This window comes from Condylura cristata, unplaced genomic scaffold, assembly GCF_000260355.1.
Source record: "Condylura cristata isolate star-nosed mole 26May11 unplaced genomic scaffold, ConCri1.0 scaffold00009, whole genome shotgun sequence".
NCBI lineage: Eukaryota > Metazoa > Chordata > Mammalia > Eulipotyphla > Talpidae > Condylura > Condylura cristata.
Window position 1 is genome coordinate 8,871,166 of NW_004567110.1, and position 22,937 is coordinate 8,894,102.

A 22,937-nucleotide genomic window follows, 5' to 3' on the forward strand; every position below is an offset into this window, starting at 1 on the left:
ATGTGTTGCTCTCACAGCCCAGGGTCAGAGCAGAGGAATCCTCTTCAAACCTGGTACATGTGTTTAAAGATTCTGCTTGAAATGCATTACCACCCCACAGGCTGTTATTCCGAATAATTAACACTGCTAAGTCCAAAATCATAGAGCAAAGAAGTACACATGCAGGGCCTGGGCAAGAAAAGGAAGTGAAGACCATTAGTCTATGGTAGTCAGATGCTACATGGAAGACAAGCAAATGCCATTTCATAAGTTACAAATTCACATGTTTGAAAATAGATTTCAAGAGATTAAAACTTGCTCAACTTCTCATCAACTGGTAAATTATAGAGCCAAAATTTACCCCAGGACTGTTAGACCACAAAGCACCATAGAGTCAAATCACAAGAAAACTTGCCTAATTCTTCAGTTTGTTTCTTTTTCCAGAAGCCAAATGAAACAACGTGTCTGAAAATCATTGCACTTTCACTTCCATTTCTCCTAACTTCTTTTTTTATTAATATTATATATTTTTTACATCATTCTTCATTTTGTTCATTTTTTCATCTCACTTCTAATCCCCAAAGGCTTCCCACTCTTCCCACCTCACTTCCGATCCCATTCTCCCTCCCACCCCCATAAAATGTCTTTGGTTTATAGTTGGTCATTGTTTTCATTTTTACTCTATTACATTTCTCTCTCTCTCTCTCTTTCTCTCTCTCCCCCTCTCTTGTTCCTTATGCTCCTGCTATGAGTGAAACCATCCGGTATTTTTCTTTTTCTTTCTGGCTTATTTCACTAAGCATGATCCCTTCCAGCTCTATCCATATTGCCGCAAAAGGCATGAGTTTATCTTTTTTGATTGCTGAGTAATATTCCATTGTGTATATGTACCACATCTTTCTAATCAGTCTTCTATTTTGGGGCATTTGAGTTGATTACTTATCTTCCCTATTGTAAATAGAGCAGCAATAAACATGGGGGGTGCAGGTATCCTTGAATCAGTGTTTTTGTGTCCTTTGGGTATACATACCTAGGAGTATGATTGTTGGGTCATAATTTTACCCTTTTGAGAAACCCCCAAACAACTTTCCATAGTAGTTGCATCAGCTTGTGTTCCTTTTTCCCCACATCCTTGCCAAAATTTGCTGTTACTAGTTGTTTTAATATGCGCCTTTCTCACTGGGGTGAGGTGGTATCTCATTGTGGCTTTAATTTGCATTTCCCTTATTACAAGTGATGTTGAACTTTTTTTCATATACCTGTTGGCCATCTGCATTTCTTCCCTGAGGAAGTGTCTTTGTAGCACTTCTGTCCATTTTTTGATGGGTTGTTCACTTTATTTTTGTTGAGTTTCATCCACTCTTTGTGTACCTTTGTGATCAGTTCTTTGCCATTATTACTGTGCACAAACACTTTCTCCCAATCAGTGGGGTGTCTCTTTGTTTTATGTGATGTCTCTTTTGCTATACAGACGCTCTTTAACTTGATGAAGTCCCAGCTGTTTATTCTTGCCTCCATGTCACTGCTTTGGGTAATCTATATTTAAAGATATTATTGAGGTGTATGTGATGCAGAGTTTCGCCTACCTTTTTTTCTAGATATTTTATGGTTTCAGATCTTATGTCTAGTTCTTTAATCCATTTCGAGTTGGTTTTTGTGCATGATGTGAGATATTTTTTTACACATAGCAGTCCATTTTTCCCAGAACCATTTGCTGAACAAACTTTCTATGTTCCATTGCATATTCTTTGCTCCTTTGTCAAAATTTAGCTGTCCATAAACCTCTGTGTGTGTCTGTGGTCGTTCCTTTCTCAAAAATGTACCATCCACAGACTTCCAGAAGACCAGTGGCCACATTTGGCTATTGTATTGACTTTTGTGTCTGTTTTCATGTGTGTCACAATAATGGTCCTTAATCTGTTGGGGAGAGGTTGGTCATGCATCTCTCTGAGCAAATAATGAAGACTATTGGTTTTCCAACTTGGAAAAATATGCCTTTGCATGGACGCCCCCACATGTGGCAAGCATTCTATGGCTCTGGGGAGCTTCGATCATTGTAAAGATGTATCACTGGGGCCAGGGACTATGTCTTTGTTCTTTTGAATCCTCAGTACTTGGGACAGAGCTTGAAATTCCAAAAAGAACTTATCACATGTAAACACATGCTAATATACAACTGAATAAATGAATGTGCAATCTATGCGAAAAACTACAGCAAGGCTCGCACAGAGTTTTATTAAGTGGCACACACTGTCCTGAGTGATTTTGGTGTTGCCTCATTGAAGGTTTATAAAAACCCTTGAGGTCAGCGCTATTATTATTTCTACTTTATAGAGGAGGAAACCAAGGTATTAAAATCTGATTCAGTGGTTTGTTCAAGATCACTCATCTAGTTTTAGTGTCTATAATTGTAGCCACTAGAATATAAGGAGAAGGAGGTAAAACATTTAACTTTTGCTTGTTTTAATTGCTTTTAGTTTAAACTCACATTCAGTTGACTTACATGTCTTTGGAGGGTCCACTTGATGCCAGGTATTGTACCAAGTGCTTCCAGCTCTACCTAGAGTCTGTTGTCCCATTTTCTTAGTGTCTCAGTCTATCTAACAGATGGAAGATCTTGTAAATTCTTGTCCTACTGAGAGGGCTAAACTGAACAATTCTAGATCCAGAACCATAAGAGAGGTCCTCTTACACAGGAAAATGTCTTCATAAATGACCAAAATTGTCACCTTTTAAAATATACTAACATAGGATCCAAATATCATAGACTTGTTAGACCAGTCCATCAGGTAGGACCAAATCTTTGATGTCCTGATTATCTAGAGCAAACAGAACCGTGGACCCATCTGTCACTGCTCAAACACAAAGAGGGGTGGTTGCTTTTAAGCTGTCATCATGTAAAAGCCTAGCTACTGGGAAAATTACATATAATAAAGATGGTAGTTGGAAGTGCCAGGAAAGAGGACATCTGGATTCCATTGCTGCTATGTTATTGAACCAGACATTTGCTGCCTCTGTGACTTAGTTTCTCATCAGCAAAGTGAGAGAACTACACTGGGTGATCTCTAGAGATCTTTAAGGCTATACTAGACTGGGGGGTGGGTTTATGAATCCAGTTACCACTGAATGTCAGCAATGTGTCAAAAGCTGGAAAGAAGGAAGTGAGGATTTGACTTGACTTTCTTTGTATTCTTTCAGCAAATGTGTATTGAGCACTTGTCACTGATATACACAGTGAAGCAAACAGACTTTCCTCTTTTTATGGCGCTTACATGTATAGAAGAAGGCAGGCAATAAAGAAGGTAAATGAGTGAATTCTACTATGTATTAGGAAGTGATGGATACTTCAGAGAAGAATAAAGCAGAGTAGTGGGTTGGCATGGTTTGAATCATGTCCCCCCTAACATGCCTACTACCTCATTCTGTGTCCATATTTGGACAGAGCCGCTATAGTATATGTCTAGAGGTATTCTTGTTTGTCAGAGGGGTATGCAGAATCAAGTACCTTTGGTAGTAGAGGCCAGAGATAATTCTAAACACCTTATGCTGCATGGGGTTGCCCTGTGTGTTATCTGATTCAGATGTCATGCTGGGGTGGAGAAACCCTGCTCTAATTTATGACTGTGACATCAGTTGGCTCTTTGACCTTGGGCAAATGCCATCCTATTTCTGTGCCCCTTTCAATGGGTCTTTGCAGTCCCACCACAACCAAATGAACAGAGGCAAGTTCTGCTCTACAGCTGGCATCGCCGCAACTGGACTGGCTAACTCAGGACCACCCCATGCCAAAACCACCTGTTTGACTGACAATATATCAAGTTCACATCCTGTCTTATCACTAACATCCTCTTTCACACACACTGTAGACAAACTTTTTGGGGCCAAGCCACTGAGAACATTATGGGATGACCCAACCACAAGTCACACAGGCTGTGTCTAAACAATGCCACATAGTATTGTCATTTCGAGTTGATTAACCAAATAAGTGGATTATGAACTTGTAAAAGAGAAAGATGATTGAGAAGTCAAAATATCAGGACAGACACATTCTTCATTATTCTTGTGAGGTAAGAACACATGACCCAAATAAGTGTAATAATGTTCACCTAAATTTTACTCAAGCCTGATTCTTTGTTCCTTCTGTCTGCATCCAGATGGTTTCATGACTACAATAGAAGAGTCACTACGTGATGCCTGAGCTTAGGTCATAGAAAGAAACAGTTCCCACCTGTAGCTATTGGGACGCTGAATCTCAGAGCCGAAGCACCAACCTTGTGAGTAAACCCAAGAAGTCCATGATACAAGAACCTGAAAAAGAACCAAGTCCGTGGAAAAGAACCAAGAACCTCAGCCCAGAGTCCCAGCTGAGGTCCCCAGGGATAACTAACACCAACCATTTCACCAGCCATGGGAGAGTGCCCTTTTGAAAGTGGGTCCCTAAGCCACCTCCATTCACATTGTATGGAGAAGAGAAGAGTTCTACCTGCTGAGTGCAGTTGCAGGTAGATGAGCTAAATAAATGATGGTTGCCATTTTGAAACATTTACCTTTAGAATGATTTATGATGCAGTAACATATCATGGAGACTAATAAAAGGAGTAGAACCAGAAATCTTTATTTTACAACTGGGAAAATTAAATTTTGAGCAACGGCCAAACGAGAATTCAAATTCAGCTCTGTTAAATTCCAAAATGTGTTCCCTTAACTCCCAAACACTACTGCACACTGACGATGAGATATAATTGCTGTCACCAAGGAATGTAAACGTTCATTGGGGAAGTGAGACCTAAGCTTCAAATATCATTAATAAAAAGAAATACTAGACTTAAATTGTGTGTGAACACAAAATATCAATTCAATTCTGGGATTTATCCTGTGTTAACAATTCAAAAGGATATGTTATTTGTAATGACAACAGTACTGAAAGATCTCAACTGTTCTGTAATTAGAAATAACAGTCATAAAAAAAGTAGCTGTGAACATCAGGTGACAACTTACAAAATTGATTATAAAGTCACATGAAATGACAATATAAAGAGGAGAGAAGAAAATCATATTTCGTTAACTTTTCCTCGGCACCCCATGTATTATTCTTTAATTTCTGCTTTTTAACAATGATGAAAGAGCATCATTACTCTCATTTTACAGATCAGGGAACTGAGGCTCAGAGATATTGAGTAACTTGTGCAAAATCAATTAAATAATACATAGCTGAATCAAGGATCAGACCCAAGGAAAGGAGGATGGGAGTTAAGGTTCTATAGATAGTAGATTGAGTCAGGATTGAGGGCAGGACCAAAGCATGGGAATAAGACGTTATGAGGTCAAATGATTATTTTTGCCACTGATTGAATTCACTTTTTTTTAGCAGAAGCAGACTTAACTTTCAAATTATGGTTTCCTTATGTTCATTTCAATCAGCAAGCAACTAGTTAGCAGCTGTTGAGTGGGCACTGTGCCAAGCCCTTGGGGTCCAGAGATGAATACAGCACTGGCCCTGACTGGGAAAAAAAAATGCTGGTTATTTGAGTCTGGTACAAGCTGTATTCATTCTTCATTTCCATGGATACTCCAAAACATCAACAGGTAGGCCGACAGTTGGGTGTAGGTCAGCGAGAGTGAGGAACTGTCTGATACAGTTTGAAATGTGATAGTGCATGAGGACAGACACTGACTCTGTGTTCTATTCTACATGTTATTTAACTTTCTTCAAAGAGAAGGGTCTTAGAAGCCCAATCCTGAGATGAGAAGTCAAGTAAGCAAAAACCTAGACATTACTGTCAGGATGCTTCCTGGGGAAAAGGAAGGACAAAACATCACATTCCCTTTCATTTGAACAGCATTGAATGGATTCTGGAAGACTCTTCATGTACAGAATTAAGTTAACTGGGAACCAGAATGGCTGCCAGTATGCTTTTCCTGCTTGTAGTCAGACCTCCATCTCAGCCCCTCTGTGTTGAACAGGGTTGACTATGTAACTCAGTGGGGAGCTATGGGATGGATGTGTGTGATTACTGAGAATAAGTCAGGAATGGAACTGTCGCTTATGCCTTGTTGCTTTTTGGTACACTCCATCAGGTCACGTCAGATGCCATGTCGTAAGAACCCTCAATGTCCCCTGCACCTATGTCTTGTGGCCAGGAACTTTATAAGGTCCATTTTTAATAGTCCACAGTGGTTAAACCTTCAGATGGGGCCCTACATGGTGGCACAGTGAATTAAAGTGAAGCACTGCAAAGCTAGCTGAGGCCACTTCAGCTGGAATTCCTGGCACAGCAGACCTTTCCATTTTCTGCTACTCCCCTCAGCAGTGTATTTCAGTCAATCTGCCTGTCCTGTTCCCCAATCTGTGTCTGGTGAATCCTTTTACTGGTCCTGTACCTCTGGCCTGTACCCCAGTTCTGTATGCGTAAATAAACAAATCTTTAACTTGACTACAGCCAAGACTTATAGCTTCAATTTTTTGAAAGGTCCCAAGCAAAACCATTTCGCTAGGCTGTGGGTTACTAAATCTTGACCCACAGACACTTTTTGAGAAAAATAGTTATTATTACTTTCAGCCAATAAGTTGGTGATACAAAGGGTAATTTTTAATTTGGATAATAAAACAATCACCTCAATTATTCTGAGTTTTTCAAAAGCAAAAAAAGTTTAGAGCAAGTAGATTGGTTGTGTTCTTTTTTTCCTAAAGCCAAAAAAATATTGTTTTGTATTGTATCAGTGTAAGTTATACCTATTTGTGGCAAGCAAGTGGAAAAATTCAAACAAAAGACAAAAAATTTCCTGTGATCTGCCATCCAAGACAGCTATGGATAATGCTCAAGACTTTATACACACATTTTAGGTAGTGTAGGTACAAGGTAAAATCATCAATTCTGAAAGCTATTCCATAAGACATTTTCTTGCAGACCATCCTCCATTCTTTAGACTCAGCCACTATCTGTAGACTCTTAGATTGCCTACGAGGAGTCTTTATATGTATGATAGTATTACCTATCAGATAAATCGCTAACTTAAATGAGATGTACTCGGCATTTTAAATGCCTACACATTGCAACACCTGGACGTGTCATCATTACGTAAGTTCCATATGGACAGCTATTAGGTTGCTTGTAGTTTCCCAATACTATAACAGTGTCTTGTGCTTCTGAATCCTTGCCTATGGGTTTCCTTTGTAATACATTTCTACAGGTTCAAGTATTGAGCCACGGTATATGCATTTTAATATTCTTTCATCAGCCCTGGGGAGAGAGGTGGGATGGTATGGTGTTGTCCTCTTTTTATTGACCAGGAAACTGAGATTTAAAGTCATATAAGTGGAACATGGCAAAGCTGGGACATGAGGTCTCTGTAACAGGGTGTTTACTAGAAAATGCCTCAAAGAAGAGCAAATGTATCACCCCTGCTCTCAAACTACACAGATGCTTCTTGTTTCCTCCTCTAAGCTTCAGACTGGGGAGGGGGCCCTAGGGAAAGGGGCTGTCATTTCCTTCTGTTCCTTGAAAAAAAGCAGAAAGATGCATAATCTAGAGTGCTGGAGGGGAATGTGGAATCAATAGTTTGCTGGAAAGGGTAGGGGTGACTAAAATTCCAATGTCAGGAAGTAGTGAAAGATGTTTTGTGAAATCATACTTGTTGTAACTGTTATCCTTTCATATTTTCCATTACTCTGGGTCATAAGAATCTTGCCTGTTGGTTTTCTGGCATTGAACAGGTAGAAAAAGATGGGCTTTTGCCACCAAGAGACTGTCCAGGTTGGGGCCAGGCCCAGGTGAGCGTTCAATGCGCCCATTTATATGCCAGGGAAAGAAAGGAGCTCTCCACTTTCCTCCTATCTGCTTTCATCCTTTATGACAGGCAGTTTGGTTTTAGAGATCTAAATTATAAGCCTGATGTGGTTTAGACCTCATCTGTGAAATGGGTAAATTAGCACATTCTCTGGGAGAATTCATGAAACCTTGGCTGTGAAGAAACCTCCAAGTGACAGGTCAGGTGTCCTTTCCTATGTCTTTCCAGCCCTGGAGGTAATGATCTTCATGACCTGACAGTATTCCATATTACCTTTAAATAGTCATTTCCACAGGTTCTTGGACTGCTTCTAAGACTCTTTCCAGACTTAAACGAGACAAAGTAATCATCCTCTTCATATTTGGATACACATAAATCTCCTGGGAGGGCGTGTGGATGTGTGTGCAAGCACTTACACTTGAATGCACTCACACCCATTCATTCCACACACAAAGTAGTCCCCAGCCAGAGTTCCCCCCATCTCCTGCCCCAGTGGCAAAGCCCTTCAGGCGGATCTGAGCAAATGACTGGGGGATACCAGCTGGGAGTCAAATATACCATGTAAGTCCTAATTAAAATTATCCTCCAAGGCAGCCTGTAAATTACAAGCTTGAGCACTAAGGATCAGAGAGCGTTGATCTGCAGCTGGTGCTGTAGGCTGGTAACAAATTGCCATGTTCACCGGGTAGGGAGCAGAGGGCTTGCCTAGACTCAGTGAGCCTCAGTAGAAACGTGGTCCTCCCCTCCCCCATCCCCAACACCCCCCCACCCTACCCCCAGCCGCCAGCTAGCAGGCTTGGGCCCAGAAAGCCACACACTGCAGCTTTGTTTGGGGCTTGCTCAGGGTTTTCCTGAGTTCTCCGCCAAGCCAGGCTTTTTGTGGAACGTGAGCTGAGCAACCTCATCCTGCAGTATTTCTTAATATCAACATCAAATTTGGAAGAACACACTTAAGACGAACTCTGTTCCCTTCTGGGAAAACGATGTCAGAAAATGTGGTGAGAGGTCACGTTGGCCACCTCATCAGACCCAAGTGAGGACAGCGCAAGGCCACCAACAGTTTTGGCACCTGCTCGTCACCCAGAGCGCACCGCGGGGCAGGAGACCTGGGCATGCACAGAGCCCACGTTCACCAGGACGCTCTGCTTGGCTGTCTTAATTCTTTTAACTTGATCTTATTATTGTTTTTTAGTAAGGAAATAATAATTGCATCGTTGCTTGTGTTCTAGAGGTATAGAAAGAATCCCATAGTCCACCAGCATGTCTTAAAATTCTCAACAATATTTGAACAAGGGACCCCTTGTTTTCCTTTCGCACTGAGCCCTGCAAATCTACCTGTGGACCCCTGGGCCTTTGCATATACTGTTCCTCTGTGAAACACTTTTCCCACCTGCCCTTCTTTCTTCTTACCTTCTTCCTCTCCTTCTCCCTTTCCTTTCCTTTCCAGTTGTCTTCCACCTGTCCCAGGGGTTTCTAGGGTAGATGAACGGAGAATGGTCTCCGTTCTCATGGGGTCTGTCTACAGATTGGTAAAGGAGGCAGATAAGCAAAATGACAAGGAAACAAAAATAATCGATGACAATCATAGTCACATAGAAGGAATCATATGAAGTGCTGGAAAAAGAAAACTAAGTGTAGGGAGGGGAATGACCCTTTGGGGAGGGCATTCCATTGTTCCACCCCAGTGCTCCCTTCCTTTGGACTAGCTGGTCTTACCCCCTTGAGCCCAGCCTGGACCCACGTTCCCCACTTGCTATTGAGCTGGCCACAGTAGTGGCAATGGTATGTGGGCTGGTCCTTCTCCCCATGGAGATGTGACCTACAAGGACTAAAATGACATCATGGGTGCTTTGACCCCCCAACTCTTGGTGGGTGCTTAATAAATGTTGAGCAAGGTCAAGTGCTTTGTGACAATACCAGTGGTTCTCAAAGGAGGTGAGGAAATGGTTTGCAAGGGACATTTGACATTGGAGGCAATTTTCATTGTCATGATGTGGGAGGGAGGTTGGCTGTTAGCTTCTAGTGGGTAGAAGCCAGAGTCGGGTTTACTTCGCTTCATTGCACGTAGCTTTATCATGACTCCTAGATACTGTGCTTTTTACAGATGGAAGATTAGTGCTCATTCAACCCTGCATTGAGTGAGTCTATTGGTTTCATTTTTCCAACAGTGTATGTCTTTGTGTCACATTTGATTAGAGTGTGTATTGTTTTTTAAGACACAATGCTGTTGCCCACTTAATAGACTACAGTATAGTTGTAGACATAACTTTTATCTAAACTGAGGAATTAAATTCATGTGACTGACTTTATTGTGATGGTGGCTTTATGGTAGTAGTGTGGAATCCAACCCAGAATATCTCCCTGCAGCGCCTGTTCCGCCAAGCCCCCTGCAACACAGAACAGCCCTCAAACAGAGGACCCTCCGCACCCAGTGCCAATGTTGCTGTACTCTTTATGTCACACACAGTTACCTGGATGAACTGGCATGAGCTCCCTCCTGCTTCCCAGCAGGTCTACACGAAAGAACCTCTTCAGAGTCAGCAAGTCTGTTCTAGAAAGCATCGAAATATCTACCCGCCTTGAACTTCCACCTCCTTCTTCCCATTGTGACCCCAAGGAAGATCACGATGGTAAGAACCCAGCAAGTAGCCAACAGCAGTGGTTTCCTCTGGTCCAGCCCTATTGCCTCAGCTTCCCTCTGACCTAGGTTTCTCCTGATGCAGCAAAAATCCATTTCCTCAGTGGCAGATATTTCTGAGCTCACCGGGACACCCAGGAACATGATTGAGCAAGTTCAAAAGCAAATAGCTGCTGAAGGGGTTTTGAGTTGAGGAAGGAAGGAACTAAAATTTGCTAAGAGCACTTATGAGAGCCAAGCACTTTCCCAACATAAGTAGCACATCCAGCCTCAAGGGAAATACTATCAGTGCCCCCTCCCTTCTATAAAGAAGAAACTGAGGAACAATCATTCTTGCAGGGTCACACAGCTACTGAGAGGTCAAACTGGGACTGAAGCCCAGAGTTTTTCTTTTTTTAAAACCCATTCCTGATTTTTTTTTTTTAAGATTTATTTATTTATACATGCATCCAGGCCAAAGATGCAAGGGGTGAGAGGGTTCACCAGAGACAGAGTGGGGAGCAAATCAGGCAGATTGACTGAAATACACTGCTGAGGGGAGCAGCAGGTGAGACAGGAGAGGTCTGCTGCACGGTGTGGGTCAGCATCCTGGCAGGGGATTGAACTTGTACTGCAGCAGCTGCAGCGGGCTCAGAGTGCTGTGCTTTAACCCCTTGTGCTACCAGGGAGGCCCTCAGATTTTTTTTTCTGGTATCAATGCATGAGCTGTCCTACCACTAATGTTTACACTGTGTGTAAGTTATACACACAGAGACACACACACATACATATTAATTTATAATATTACCTTTATTATTTCCCCCCTTTATTTCAAAGTGGATTAAAGTACTTTATGGATATGTTAGTCAGGATAAGGGAAAAAATATTATAGAAAATGAAACCGAAGCCAACGACAAGGTTAGTACTAAAAATAAGTGCCATAATGTCTTGTAACCTTGCCACAGACGGACAGTCAGATCTGTCTGAGCTTCCTAGCAGCCAAGACAGAGGGGGAATTAGCATCTTTTTTTTTTTTTTGCCCTGATGCCACCAGAGTGCAAAATAAATATATTAAGATTAAAACCAGAATCTGTTTTCAAAGAGAGCTAGCTATCTTGGCACTGAAAGAGAATTCTTCCCACAGATTCTCATAAAAGTGGCTATGGCAAATCAATTCCTTATTCACATCCCAATTTTGTGACATCAAGTGATTAGGAGCAAATTTTAGTTTAGATGCAAATGTCACTCATAAATCAGGTGTACAAAATCGTAACGGTATGTATTGATGAATTGAAGGTTGAGTTAATTATAATTTGAGAGAGATTGCAATTGTCAAAGAGATATTTTGGCTTATAGTCTGACAGAGCAGGGTAGGGAAGGCTTCAGTAACAAACAACGCCAGAGTCTTAGTGACTTTCCACAGCAAAGGGCCATTCCTTACCCACAGGCTATGTGCCGCTTGGGTTTGCTGGAACTTCTTCTCTGTGATGCCTCAGACAGGAGGCTCAACGGCCAGGATTCCCACCCAGGAAAACAGGGGCAAAGTGATACGCACGTGGGCTCTTAAAACTCATGCCCAGAGGTGCCATATGTCACCCCCATTCACAGATCTTTGACCAAAGATTCACTAGCTGCACCCAATGACGTGGCAGCTGGTCTCCTCTAGCTGATGAGCCAAAGGAGAAAAAGACCATGTTTAAGAGGAAACTGTGGTCCCTAACCTCAGTAGTGACCGCTATCCTCAACTGACTGTCGTTATAGGTGAGTCACTCATCCGCCTCACATTCAGGGAAGGACTGACACAGGCCATGGCTACTCGGGTTACTGGGGGCCACCTTAGAGACTGCCCATGGGGTGATGCCAGACAAACGGTTGTCAAATCCGCTGCTGTCACCACCAATTCTGCCTCCTTGACAAGGGTCCAACCTGCCTAAGCTCCCTCATTTCTAGCAGGATGGTTGTCACAGGATGTCGGTCGCTGGGTAGCTATCATTTACTTGTCCATCACCCAATGGGCATGTCTGGCCTTGCTGCTGATAAACACTCCCTGCACTTCCGTTTCTTATTTGTGCCCTCTCTCTCCTCTTCTCCCCTCCTTTGATCTCTCTCTTTCTATTACTGAACCCTCCCCCCCCCAAAAAAGGGCAATTATAACAAGACACAGTGAGCAGAAACACATTCTCAATCGAAGGTGTAGTGCCACATACAGAAATAGCTTCTTGGGCACCCCTAGGGTGACCTAGGGGTTAAGTTTCAACACTATGACCTCTACAGCCACCGAGGTGACCCACATGGCGCGGCAGACCTCCCCTGTCTAGGCCTCTGCTCCCCTCAGCAGTGTCTCAGTGGATCTGCCTGTTCTGCTCCCCACTCTGTCCCTGGTGAGTCCTCTCACCTCCCATATCTCTGGCCTAGACCCCAGTTCTTCTATGCCAAAAAGAGAAAATGAAAAAGAAGCTAACACACACACACAGCTTCCTTATTTGTAGTCTTAGCATTGCCGCTGGATGTGAAACAACTTTCTGAGGCAGCAGGTGAGGAAGGAATGCTCACCAAGGGCATTAACCAAAAGACACAAGACTGGGTTCAACTCCTGTAGTTCAGAATGTCCAGGACACAACTGTAGGCTGTTCTCATGACTAAGAAGCCAATGCTAGAACCTGGTATTCTTTCAAAACAGTTCACTCACGTCCTGTTGCACACGATTCTAAGTGACAGAAAAAGCGCTAAGCCAAGTTATTTCTAGACACTGAGGTTGGACAGTAGCTTTCAAACCTGCACTTTAGGTTTCAGATTTTCCATTACCAATTAACGGCACTGAAATTCAATTGCACTTAAGCAGCTCCGTTCTGGGCAAATTATTTCTTGTCCTAAAGCAATGGAGGGAGCTCGCTGAGAAGCGCTATTGGCTGCCCTGAGTCTTCTATGGAGTCTCCGACTCACAACCTCCAACCTACTGCGCAGTCTACTTTCTCCTCCCCCTCACGCAGGATTGTCTCTGACACTGGCACTGCCTGCCAAGGTAAGGCCTAGGCGCTTGCTCAAGTTCTGCTTCTTCAAGATTTCCTGGTCATTAGGCTTCTGGCAGCGTCTATTCAAAACTGTTCTGTGCGTTTTGGGCTTGGCTACCATGGACTCCTGCCTGCCTCCTTGTCATTAGCTTGTGATGTTCCCTGGGCTCTTGTCCAAGGCAGACTCAGTACACTGAATCATTACTGGCAGCGCAAGACCCCCAGGGAGGTCACCCTACCCACCCCAGAATTTGGAGTTCAGGTACCTGGTTGGGTTTGGCGTGGGGCTGGGCATATGATCTTATCCTTGACAATCCTCCTTCTTTTGGGGGGCTAATTATTATTTTTCTGCCTAAAGTAAAATGCTCTTCTACCACTTTCAGTCAGCTGTCCCAACCAAACTGCCTCCCCCAAATACACTATATGGGAATGCATATTTTATTGGAGGTCCTGGAGATAGAGGAAATAGGAAAATGAGTGGGAAGATATGTTATACTTTTTCCTTTTTAAAATTTATTTATTTATGCATACAAGAACTGGGTGTAGGCTAGAGGTGTGGGGGAGAGGAGGTGAGAGGATTCACCAGAGACAGAGTGGGGAGCAAAACAGGTGGATGGACTGAAATCCACTGCTGGGGATCGAAATCATGCTGCAGTGGCAGGTGTCTGTAACCCCTGTGCCACCAGGGAGGCCAGGTATGTTATATTTTCACATTAGGACATATTTAATCCTTTGTCCTTCATTTATTTCTTTATCCAACATCTTCTATGTGCTCTCTAAGGAACTGAGCAGGTTCTGAAGATGCAGACCAGGAAAGACGTGATCTCTACCTGTAGGGAATTTGCAGCTCAAGAAAGGAGACCAGCTCGAAGGAGATACTTATGGGGTGTGAAGAGCCAACCCCAGTGGACTTCCAGCGGCTCACACCTGCAGCCCCCAACCTCCCTTTATGGCCTGCTGGTTCCTTAGCCTCTGTTCCTTGCCGTGCTTCTCTTTCCATCATCTCCTTCAGATCTCAAAGGATTGGAAAGGATTTAGATTTTGTCAAATGTGATATCAGTTCTCTCCAGCAAGATTAAAGAACACAGAGTGGACTCCTCCCCTAGACTCAGGGAGGCAAAGATGGACAATCCTGTCTGGGTCCCTGCTCAGGAGCTCATAGCCATGAAGAGTGCAGGCGGGGGGTTGGGGGGCGGGGAGGAGGGTCGTCAGCACTTCCCAAGCAGAGACTGAGCAATATGACTTGGTTTTGGGCGGGACCCACTTTGCGAAAGGTCATTGTTATGTCTGTTTAGTTTGAGAAAAAATAAATACAACCAATATCTCAAGCCATGCTACATGTTTCCATTTTTCTTCATTTATTTATCTAACAGGATGCAGTGATGGGTACTCCGTGCCTGGTACTCTTCTCGGCTCAGTGTATCCAGAGGGAACAAACAGCTAGAAATCCTTGCTCTCAGAGTTCATATTAAATTCAAGTACATGATCTAACGTTTTTAGTGAGGTGATTTGAAGAAAGGCACATGTGGGCACTGCAGGCCTGTGGGGTCTCCTCGCCTGTCCATCACGGTAAGGGTGCCTTCCTCACTGGAGCGGGCCACCCTCCCTAAGTCGATAGCGTGTGGGGCACATGTACCTGGGAATCACCAGGTACATGCTGGTTAATTCTTTAAATTTTTATTTAAAGATTTATTTTTATTTATGTATGCATCCAAGAACTGGAAGTTTGTGTATGTGTGTTGGTGGGGGGCGGTGATGAGTGGGTTCACCCGAGACAGAGTGGGGAGCAGAATGGGAGCACCTACTGAGGTACACTGCTGAAGGGAGCAGCAGGGAGACTGGAGAGATCTGCTGCACCCTGTGGGTCAGCTCCCTGGCAGGATCACACTTCTGATAGCTTGACAGCACTGTGACTTGACCCCTGTGCCACAGGGAGGCCCTAATGTTTTTTCGTTTTTATTTTTTAAGCACAAGATAAAAATTTCTGAAGATGAAGCAATGACTCAGGTCTAGGAAGCTCGTCCCAGGACTTCCCAGCATCTTAGAGAACTGGTTGAGGTGCATTTTCCCAAGCTCCACCCTAGAGAGCCTGACTGGTCGGTGTGGGGCCAGGCCCAGGTGGAACTTCCTTCCCCCTCCTTGCCAGTCCTTGAGCTGTCAAAAGGCAGCTCCAGGCCTCAGAGCTGGATTCCTCAGACTGGGGGAGGGGGAGGAAAAGGGGGTCTGCCCCAAGTGGACAAACTTGCTGGGGCACTGGGAGAGAAGGTGCAAGGAAGTAGGACAGAGGGGTTCCCTCAGGAAAGACACAAAGTTGGTCCTGACAGGTGGGGGTGGGATGTGAGGCTGCTGCTTTTCTGTGATGTCAGGGTGAACCGTGTCCTCAGTGTGCCAAGCATGCTGAATCAAGCTGAATGGAAAGCAGCCAATATGAGCTTTTTGAAATTGTGATTAGTTTGCATTTTGGGGATTAAGTGATTGCACCCAGAAGCCCAAAGCAGCTGTGGTGAGAAAAACTGATTCCAAGAGAATTTTTGATAAGGCTGTGCAGGCTGCCCCTCCCTCCCCTTGGGCAACAACCCCACCCCACCGAGACTGCATGCAAGACTGGAAATGTGAGCCCTCCGTTGGGCTTCAGTCCATCACCGGAAGGATGAAAAGGGCATCCTTTACCGTTGTCTGGAAGCAGTTTCGAAGGGATGCAGTGTGCAAGCCTCTCTCTCCTCAACTCAGCCTGAGCAGAGGAAGGGTTCTGGAGTCTGATAGACAGAGATCAGCTCCCTCTCTCCCTCCCTCTCCCTTCTTCCTCTCTCCTTCCCTGCCTTCCTCCCTCCCCCTTCTATTCTCTCTCCTCCGCCCTACCTCTCCTTCTCCTTTTCCCTCCCCTTCCTCTTCCTTTCTCCTGACCCTACTTCATCCCAGTCTCTCAATCCTCCTCTGATTCTAAGAAACAGCAATGTAGAAAAAGCTTTTTAGATTTAGAATATATCTCTTCAGATACATTCAACACAGAGACATCAACGCGAATGGTGCCGGACACTCCCCACCTTCTCCACAGTAGTCCCTGTGGAGGCCCACAGTCTGTTGACAAATGGGGCCTGTGGATGCTGAGGTTCCAGGAACTCCTCAGAAGGCACCCCCTTGTCTCTCCACAGGCCCTGACTGCCACCACCAACTGTGTGACCTCTGCAAATACTGCCTTTGCCAGAGGCCTGGCTGTGCCCTGTGTGATGAGCACCTGGCTGAGTGTCAGCTCTCATGAAGGGTTGGGGGCACTGCTTGGCACCTACTGACAACACGCAATTCATTTTTAGTCTTGAGATGTGAACTGGCATCCTCCAAGAAAGAGGAAGAGGCTGTCTGCCCCAGTCAAGAGGAAACTTCACTTGGGACTTCTGGAGAAAAAAAATATCGGAAGGGTGTGTGGCTAAGAGAGGATCTTTGACTAAGAACTGAGAATTTATTTCAGCATTCTGAGAGACACTGATGGTCTTGCACCCTGAAAGCAGAGTTGAGAAATGTTTGGTGGGGTGAATGAGCTTGAAGTGAGGGGAACAGGTGCTCCCGAATGGGGTGGGATCTCACTTTGGGGATGCAGGCATTTGAGTCTGCACACACATACACACATACCCTCCCCCACACTGCCCAGAGATTTTGTGACTAGGAGGAGGAAGGAAGGATAAAAGGGGATGAGGGTAGGTGGTGAGTGGGAAAAGAAAGCCAAGTAAAAGGGGAAGGAAGAGGACTTGGGTGTGGCGTCTCTGGGACAGAGAAGCCCAGTCATCGGGGAGCTAAGTTCACGACTCCCTTCATCTGGGCTGCCATTGAGAGCAGCCTAACCTTGAGGATCTACCTGTGTGTGGCCACCTTTTGGGCATGGAGGGTGGTGCTGATGTCCTACTCATCCAGACTTAGGGGTGCTACCCAGAAGCCGTGCTGACAATCTTCCCCAGAATTCATGTCCAACAAGACCTCTAGAATGTGACCTTCCTTGGAAAGAGCGCTTACTTACTTCCTTTGTAAGTGTAATTAGTTGAAATAAGGTCATGCTGGTAGAGGGCGGGTCCCCATCTAATGACAGGCGCCCGTCTCAGAAGAGGAGACATGGAGGTGATCACACATACTCTGGCGATCAGAGTGGTGCCGCTACAAGCCAATGACTACCTGGCCTGCTTCAGCCACCAGGAAGCAGGGAGCCAAGGAGGGTCGGCAGAGCCTGCAGGGCAAGTGCTGTCTGCTGACACCCGGCAGAAGAAATTTCTGCTTTGATCAGCTAACCAGTTTGGGGAATTTGTCATGGCAGCCTCAGCAAACTCGTAGACCGTCCACAGGAGAGAACCAGAACACAGGTACTTCTCATTTCACAGGCATCATGCTAACAGAAACATGCCTATCAGAGCTGTGGTTTGCTGAGGTTTCACTCGACATGTTCGTTCTGTAGTAGCTGAGTTCTGGCTTTAGTCACTATAGAGACATGATTAGCAAGATGGCCTCCACACACTCACACACACACACACACGCACGCGTGTGTGCGCGTGTCCCTCACAAAACACAAAGTAAAGATGAACTCTTGCCATGTGTGACAACATGGATGGGACTGGAGGGGATTATGCTAAGTGAAATATAAGTCAGAAGGAGAAAGACAAATACTGGATAATTTCATTCATATGTAGTATAGAAAAAACAAAGAAACAGACAAAACTAAAGCAAAACACACCCTAGAAATCTGAGCTTAGAAAACAATTCCTGAAATCTGCACAGCGGAGGCTACCAGAAGGGAAGTTGGCCTGCAGGTCAAAAGGAGGGGGTGTCTAGATGGTCCAGTGGTCCCACACGCCCCCAGGCACCTCTTTATTTTCTTCCCTCCACCCTTGCACATTGGGGAAGCCAGGCCCAAAATAGGGGACAGCATCATTTGCCCTGGGCCACATAGCTGGCTCTGGCTCGGGATGCAGCCGGCTAGAAACTCAGATCTGTGTAGTTGTCTAAGCCAAGGCCATGCTGCTAGGGTATTAAATTCCCAAAACTATTCGTTCACTCCTTTCACTTGTAGAACTTAAATATCTCTATATGGGCACCAAGCTCACAGCCTCTGGACATTTCTGCTTCTGTAGCTCTGAGGTAGGCTCTGCAGATGCCTTCATCAAAGGTCCACAGGCCGTGTGGACAATTGGTCAATGGGTCAGGTTTTTAAAGATGTCTGGGGCATTTTATCCCCTGCAACCTTCAGCAGCTTAGCACCATAATTACCTGTAATTACGAACACCTGTCTTTTTTGTGCGTCTATCTTGGTGTAGGAACTGACTAGTCCGGGGCCCCAGCTAGACCAAAGCAGGGGCCTGGGCACTGAGCTGATTAACCAGCCTCAGGGTGGGCTTGTGACCCCAGGAGACCAGTGAGGAACCTGTTTGGGGTTTTCACCTTGGGGTGTGGGAACAGGGATTTCCTGCCTTGAGGAACCAGTCTTGGCAGTTATCTTTGTCCCTCATGGAGAGATTCTCACTGAGACAAAGAAAGACAAAGACTTCTGAAGTTACTGTTGGAGGCTCTGGATTCAGCCACCCCTGGACTTTTTTGGTGACCTAAGATAATATGGATTTTATTTATGTTACTGCTTTTACCAGCTTAAGCTGCATTTCTGTCACTTGTCTCTGGGAGATGCTGCCTGATAGACTCAGAGGAGTTGTTGGTGAGGACTCTGCGGCCTGGAATGAATTAGGTAGAATCCAGAAGGTAAGTAAATTGGGTGTGAGCTGAAGACAGAACATCAGACAGAATGGTGGTGGTGATGGAGGGGGGTGGGGGTGGAAAAGTAGATAATCACACAAAGCAGAAACGTAAAATAGATGACAAATGGGTACACCGGACACTGTCCATCTTTCCAGGTACAATTACAGTGAAGTTTAGAATCTAACGAGGGAGAAAGGAAATTAGAGGGATGATTTCAACACAGATGAATGTGGCCCGTAATAGAGCAAGAACAGAGGGCTCTGGAAGCCTAAAGAAGAGAAGAGACCTGCTGGGTCTCTCATTTCACTCCCTGGAAGAATCACTTTTGGAGGAGTGATACAACTCAGGAATGCATTGCTCACTTATTCCATACAGCCCTTGCAATTCCAGGTAATGGGGTTGACACCGAAGATGCCCCTTCGCATATAAACTATCTCTTCAATAAGATAAAATCAAAATCCATCCAAGCAAATTGAATCAAATACAAGTCCCTGTCTTCACCTCTGTCTTTCCTTATCAGCATCGTTAAACTTCTTAAAAGAGGTTTGCTCTGAAGAGCTTTGCTCTGCAACTCCGGGTTGAAGGAGCATCATTCCATTAAAACAGCTCTTCCTCTGGTCACTCACCAAGGACATATTTAGTGACCACTGGGTGTCCGGCATTTATATTGGCACTGAGGGAGGATGCACTGGTGAATAGCATTGAGGTGAGTCTAACTCTCTGGTATGATGGATGGTTTAAGAACAAGGAGTGTTAGGGCAGGCAATGTCAGCATCCTAAGGAATCCTGTCCTGTGGTCAGATAATATTGGAAGGGAACCAGGGAGGACCAAAAGCATGCAGGTTGGTGGTCATGGTTTAGGATGGGTGATAGGTCAACTGTGTTTGGGCAGAAGAGACAAAGTGTCTGAAAAAGCTCATAGGCAGATTTTTGAAGGGACCTAAGGGCAGAAGCATACTGGTGTGTGGCTGAAAAGGAGGCAGTCATGGCAGAGATGGCAGAGACTGGAAGACTGGTGAATCGTTCCCCTGACCCTGTATCTGTGATTCTAATTCAAGACACTGTGAATTTGCATTTGTAACTTATTCATGGGTGATGTTGATGCTACTGGCAGGAATTATGCTCTAGGAACATCCAAAGATGGTGTCTTGGTCGCCAGGGTGCTAGGAGAATGATTAGATGCTGTTTCAAGTGATGCACTGTAGGAAGGGAATGGAGAGGGGGAGGATTCTGGCTGGAGCAGGTGCTGTTCACAGGTTTGAGGAGAGACCAAGGAGATGCCTCCATCTTGCTAAGTCTAAAGACTGTTCAATCTTTCATAGCTTCTGCTCCCCAGAGCAGTGTCTGTAAAACAACTCCAGTGTGATTGCATGCCTTTTTCCTTTTTTGTTAGTCATTCCACAGGGCTTAAGCCTTATCTGTTCCATTTATCTTGGCACCTCTCCCCATCCTTAGCACAGGGTGGGCACATAGTGATGCTCAGGAGGTATTTATGAACAAGTGAGTCATTCCCACTCACTATTTTTCAGCCCTAGGAGCACACACAGTCAGATTACTTAAACTCTCAAATTTTCAGTCTTCTCATGTTTAACTTGGGGATTAATAATAGATTTTACATCCAAAAAGTTGCTTGGGGGATGAACTAAGAGAATGTGTGTGAATGTGTAGGGTCTAGCGGAATAATGTATAACCAAGGTTGATTTTCCTTTCCGAAACTCTCCTCTTACCCAGCCCTGGAAACCCCAGACAGCACTGTGGTGTTTTATCCCCTGGATGGGCTATAGGAATGACAAAAGGAAGAAAGTGTTGGGGTTTGTGGCCAAGCCCTTAGGCATTGTTTCAAAACAAAGAACATTCCTTTAACCTGGGAAGATCAACATCCCATTAACACTTGTTTCCTCAATTGTGTCTTCTTAAAGAGGTTAGTGTAGACGAATATTGAAAGAAAAAAATAAATAAAATAAATGGGAAATCAACTCAGAGTCTTTTGGAATCACCTCGAATTGGTCTGGCAAAGCAAACTTTGGGTGTCTCTCTAAATTTGGAATTACTCTAACTTTTTTCTTGAAGGCTCTAGACTAGACAGAGTATTGCTACCTTTCTAGTGGTGGGTAGTATAGAGTTTAAGTTTCATTTCTAAAAACCAATCCTTATTCTCATCCTATTGTTTATTTTTCCAGTCTCCTCTTTTGAAACAGGCTTTAACGGTTTAGCTTAATGGGGTGCCTTTGAACAGCTATCTAATGCATTTATAGTGTCAGGAGACATCCTTCAGTATCTTGTAGCCTAAGGCCATTTATTGCTGGGAAGAAACGCTCCTGGGATCATAGCTGCATACCAAGAAATCATGACTTACATAGTCAGTCATAATCTATTGCAAAAACCCCATAGAACTCCCGCTTCCCATGCAACTTTTTGACAGGGACTTCTTCCCCAAGCTTTGTGCCAGTTTGTCTTAAAGCCCAACTGTATTTGGGCTTTAAGAACTCTACTGACATAAAGAAGCTATGAGAAGCTGAACTATTAGACTGAGTTTGGGAGTACTGTGTTCATTTAACAATTTGATTGCTTTTCACCCCTTCTCTGTTTCCACACGGCAATGTTGCAGGGCACCCCAATGTGAACGGGGTTCCGCGTAGTTAAGATTCAATCGTACTGCGGACACACACACAAAAAGGGGTTTATTTACAAGGGGAAAGGAAAAGGAACACCCCAAGGAAAGAGAGGGAGGTGCAAGTTAACTAGAGTGTCCTACCAGTTCCGCTGACTTGGAACCTCAGTAACACAATGAAAGCTAATCAAGAGCTAAATGACCAGCCACCAACAGAGAAACCAGCCTTGAACCACCAGGCCAAGAGCCCCCTGGAGCCCACATGTCTGGTTTTATCTCAACGTGTTCAGCTCCACTCTCAGGTCCCAGTCTGCTTCTCATTGGTATTGATGGGATTTGTAGTTCCAGTATCTGGGGTGGGGGTGGAGTTCATGAGGCCTGTATCTGTTACAGCAGCAGAAAATAATACTTCCTTCCTCTTTATACATTCCATTCCTAAGCAAAACCACTCCAGACTTCCCTGGGGAATCTCCATTCATTCCTGGACAGTGTTCTGGGTAGAAGGCAGCATCAGTATTAGGTAATCCTTCCAGCAGATCCCTGACCAAATTGCAAATTCTGGATGGGGGTCATCTACTAAAGACATTGCTGGGTAGCATAGAATTGGGTGCTCTGGGCTTGCTCTGGGGATCAGTGAGTCCTGGGGTCAAGGCTGGCCTGACTTTCTGGAAGAAGGAGCCGTTTCCAGAATGTTTTCTGGCTCAGGGAGCCTCAGAGGGGAAACGCTGAACAGGCTGCTGGAACGGTCCCTTCTGTCCCCAGTGACACTGCCTCCCTCAGCTGTCTCCCATCACTGGGATGGTACTGTTGTTTTCCTAGCGAGGAGACGCTGTCTTACTCCACAGGCTTGTTGGGACTTAGTGATTCAAGCTAATACCTTCTGGTTCCCAAGTGAGTCACTCCAGGGCTGCACTCCAGCCACAAAGGGTCAAAGAGTGAAGTGTTTAAGATCACCCCCGCTTGATTTTGTAACACTTTGAACTACTCAGTTTATGTGGATTGTATCTCCCTTTGAATTTAGGATCTAGGGTGTGACAGCTTGAAGCTATTAGGGTGGGTCTTAGGACCCAAACTGAAGGATCAAGAAAAAGACTTTAAGGGCTTGAATAAATTATTTTAGGGGTCAGAGCCAAAGACAGTAATTATTTATTGATTTATGGGTGGTGGTGGTGATGGATTAAAATCCCAGAGAGTCCAGGGATCT